This window comes from Mesocricetus auratus, unplaced genomic scaffold (genome assembly GCF_017639785.1).
Source record: "Mesocricetus auratus isolate SY011 unplaced genomic scaffold, BCM_Maur_2.0 Super-Scaffold_4256, whole genome shotgun sequence".
Lineage (NCBI taxonomy): Eukaryota > Metazoa > Chordata > Mammalia > Rodentia > Cricetidae > Mesocricetus > Mesocricetus auratus.
This window is the reverse complement of record NW_024429182.1, coordinates 111,829,842-111,834,845: the sequence shown is the minus strand read 5'-3', so window position 1 is coordinate 111,834,845 and position 5,004 is coordinate 111,829,842.

Genomic DNA, 5,004 nt, shown 5'->3' with positions numbered 1-5,004 from the left:
ATGTATAAGTTGATGGCATAAAAAATCCAGCATAGATGGGAATTAGGTACAAATAAGCCCCAAGATAAGGAATATTTTGTAATTGATAGCTAAATGGAGATGGAGAATATGCTTTCTTTAAGAGTGAAGCTCTGGTGGGCAAACTATGCTTACCTACCATGTCAATGATGAATAAACATCTAAGAGTGCACACAAGGCACCAAATTAACTGATCTGCTAAAAATGATGCCACAAACTTGGGTTCATAATGAAAATGGGCAGATCTGAATGGAGTTGTTAGAGAGGTGAATGTTATCAACATATAATGTAAAAAATTTTCAAATTGATAAAAATACTTTTACAAAGTAACAGGTACACCGAAGACTGTCTATATACTTTTGGTTTAGTGTGTCAGAGACCAGTAGAATACTGGAGCTCTTTGGTCATGCAGCCTAAGAACTTTAGTTCTGAGAGAGATTATGTGTCAAATGAAGAACTCATTCAACATTGACTTCTATCCTCCAGAGATAAGTGCATCTATGCAAACTGAAAAAAGCACATGCACATTTTTGGGAGTGAAATATTAATATATTCTCTTAAAATTCAGATATTCATTCAACACTATTGTCCCACAATAGCTGAAATAACTTACCTTTAATTGCAATTTAATTAATTTTTAGTCTTATCTGGAAGTACAATCTTTTCTCCAGGTAATCTCCAATTTTTCTTTACTCATGTGCTTTTAATAGATTGCCTCTTTTCTTCTTTCACTTGGTGAATTTTCTTGCCACCTACTGATGGACTTCCAGATTCACCCACACAAAATATCTTGGTATTTATGAAATTCCATCTTTCCTTGTATTATTTGAATCTGCTTAATCTTGGTGCCAGGTTGATTGTAAAAGCATTATAGAGGCAACTGCCAGGATCCAGCTGAAGATATTTTCTAGCCTATTCTGAAGGCTATTAGTCTGAGAACTTCCAGTTCCCTAATTGCTATAGCCTAAAATAGTTTTAAGCAACATGGGAAAAAAGTTAATTGGCATTTTAAGTTAATAGATCTGGCTAGGATGCCTTTGGGAAGACATGAAAGTGGTTGAAAAAGTAGAATAGCCTTCTAGATTATATAAGGATTCAAACCAATTCTATCTTCCTTCTGGGAACTTCCTTATTTCAGTGTATCAGTGAATTATCAGGAGATAAAAAATCACTCATAGTTGAGCACTTCTTCCTTCTCTTCTCTTCTGTCATTTTTGCGTTTGTTGATTATGACCCCTGAAGTGGCAAGGAGGACAATGCCAGTCTTTCTGTGACTGACACTCCTATGGCTGACCAGATTTGGGCTTTATCAGTAATAGGTGGTCTTCATTTGCTTTCCTGAGAAATTTGTCATCAGTTTGTATCTGTCAATTTTCTTTTTGAGGTCAATTCAGCATACGTGATTGAATAGATTTGGTTCAAGAATGAAATTAAGTTTGACTATTGCGGAACAAGAATGTCTCTAACTGGAAGGAATATTTAATTGGGTCACACATTAGTTATGTTAGTTTGGTGGTACCTGATCTATCTTGGAATTCATAAAAATGGAGAGTCTGTCACTATAAAGGGACAACTTTTGTGTTATGGTTGTATCTCTATAGTAGTAACAATGATGATTGTCATTCTTTTCATTACTTCTGATTTAACCAAGGATACTTCTAAAATATTGGTATAGATTTGAACCTGATAGCCTTTCAAAAGAAGAAACTTGTCTCCCTGTATAATAGAATTTGCCCATTTTCTTGCTCCAAAACCATAGAAGAAACCGCAGCATACACATTGATGTAAGCCACTCATTCACTGGATTATCTAATATTACAGGAAAGAATTAGAAGATCCTTCACTGCTAGGCTTTCAGAATCTTATAACAAGACACTGAATATTAAGACACATTATAAATCCCTTACGAAATTATGTTACACCAGGCCATTGTTCTTTAATTCAATGTAAGGTGACATCATTAAAGGTTCTGCCTTTGGGTGCCTTCAAGCCTCATTCAATGCTTGAACTTTGTGTAGCTAGCTGCTTCTCTGAATGTCAGCTTGCAGGTTTGTTAAAGTTCCCCTTACTCTGTCTAACTTTCACCTATGACCTATGAACTTCTCTTACACCACTCATGCTCTCTATGAAAATATTCAGTTTCCATCTTAAAGCAACTTTGCAATTTCATAAGGGGAACATGAAGAGGAATAATTAAACTTTACACTCTTTCCTTCACAGAGAACTTTGCTATTTATAGTGTCAAGTAGAGACTTTGGTCCCATTAAGATAGATGATCTGTTCTCTAAGTCAGATCTCTCCCAGATACACTCTAATCTATGGAAGTTTAATCAAGATCCTTCAGTCTCATTTGGAATTAAATCTGGATACATATTACACACACACACACACACACACACATACATATATATATATATGTATATATGTCAGATGTACACATTTGTACAAATTTTAGGTTTCCAGCCAATCTGCATCTGGACTCTGAATTCTACACCCGTAACTCTCATTTACCCTGTTCAGGGTCAGTTGTAGATCTTGAGAAGGAACCTTGCTGTTCATATTGGGATTCAGCAAAGAAAAGGATGGAGGAAGACCTACTAGGACTATTTGATGAACTGTTCTGGAAGAAAAGAGCAACTGTGCCATCAGAGATATTGAGTAGAACAACTTGTGGGAAATATCAGAAGGATCATGCTGTCTTTCAATCTTAACAAACAAAGAGAATATGCAACTGTACCATTCTTGACAGGTGATTGGAAAGTCCATAGCGTCATTGTCGTCCATTACTGACCTAACCTTTCCTGACTTTAGACAGGGGTTTCAGACAATTATCTAGGGACTCCAGATTCATTTTCCACATTTTTAGTTACAATGTTCAAGGTCTTTAGTAAAACATGAGACATTGAGAGTCAAGAAAGAAATACTGAAGGATAAAAAAGTACACATAATGTTCCCATTATGGCTATAAATTATGTGTTCTCTGCACAGTTCATGAAATCCTATAACTGGAAAGTACCTAATTCAGTCAAAAGGAAACTCTCATATTGTCAAAATGAGTGATCCTTTCCTCCTATCAACAAGCTTGGTGAATGTATAAGATTTTCTGGAGAAAGGTATAGAGTTAAATTGAGAATCTATTTGAAGGAAGAATGTCTCAGTTTCTTTTGAAAATAGGATAAATTGATACAAGGAAATCATACTCAGTTCAAATTTGGAATAGGACAAAAATATCTGATTTGATTCCTAGAATATAGAAAGACAAAGAAGGTACAAATTTCTTCCTATGAAGACTGTTTGAACACTAGAAAATTTAGGCTGCAATATTCTTTATATTTATGGCTGAGATTTGAGTAACCATAAATATGAAAGGAATAAAAGTTGCATTTCTTACCAACATGCGAATCAGTTTTTTTCTTTGTGAGCTGCCTGTTCTGGTTCAAATTTCTGCTCTGTAATTCATTCCGCCCATAAATAATCATGGAGGTTCTCAAACAACTTAAATTTTTGTTACACAATAAATAAATGACCCAGAGACTGATACTGTGGTTCAAGAAAAGCAAAGCATCTGATCACTAGCTCTCATTCTACCTCACAATATAAGGCATTCCTGGATCCACCAAACTTCAGACTATAACTTCCCCTCACAATGGCTGGATAATTATGAGATTTAAACGTCTTCCTAACCTGAATGTGGCTAGAGAATGAATACCTGATAATGACTACTGAAGACACTGCTCCTATCTTTTATACCTCTCTAGGTAATCCCAGATGCTAAGCTCATCTTTGTGTGAGCTGTTTCACGGTTTCATGTTGGGAATGGATCCATTTTTGCAGACCTGGGTGGCCTTGGACCCACAGAGATCCATCTACCTCTTAATGCTCAATCCTATGATTAAAGGTGCTTACCACTATCTCCTAGCTTCTGGCTTCTGGAATTAAAAGTGTGTACCATCACTGCCTGATCTCTGTTGCTTGAAACTTATTTTGCTTTCTGAATCCTCAGGCAAGCTTTAGTAGGTCATAAAAATTATGCCACTAGATACTTAGCTCCTGCTTATACTGTATAGTAAATATTTACCTTTTTGTCCATTTGTATCTGGTTTCATCAAGTTATTGATTCTCTTTCTTAGTGGGATTTTTGGAAAGTAGGATGTAATTAAGTATACTACCTGCTTCTCCTACTACTTTTCCCATATCTGTCACAAACACACTCATCTCCAGGTCTTCGTATTTTTAATAACCCACTATGTTTATTTAATGGTGCTAATAGGTGCTTTGATGTTTGACCATTTAGGGGATCATTGACTACTGCCAGTCTTAAAATTAAGAATATTTTAATTAAATATCTTATCACATATGATCTTCATTTGTATCATTCCAAGTTGTAGGAAACAACTATGGCCCTATATCATAATAAAAGTTTCATTCATTTAATATCCACAAACCTTGATCCCATAATTATTTATTAGGGAACACAATCATAACACATAATTTCTACTGAAAATGTGACATTAGAAGTTAATTTGTAAATACAGTTCTACCACTCTTGAACATATAACCAAAGGTTACTTCTTTCTACTACAAGGACACCAGTTCAACTCTGTTCATTGCTGTTCTATTTTTAGTAGCTAAAAGTTGGAAACAACCTAGATTCCCCTCAACAGAAAAATGAATAAATAAAATGTGGTTCATTTGCAAAACAAGAAGTTAATTTGTAAAATATAGAACCATTTCCCTATTAAGATGCTCTTCAAATGCAAGCATAAAAATGAAATAAAAATTGAAAGCATTACTGGTGTAGAAATGACTAATAACCAAATTTCATTTGTGAGAACTAAGATCTAGATCAAGTTTGAGAATTCTAATATGTAGTTTTTTTCATTTGTTAATGAGATTATATTACGTATTTTGACCAAAATTTGAACACTAAAAACTTTAAGTGTTGCCTTGTGGACAAGTTTGGTCTAAGAAACAAGTCAGGAAAAT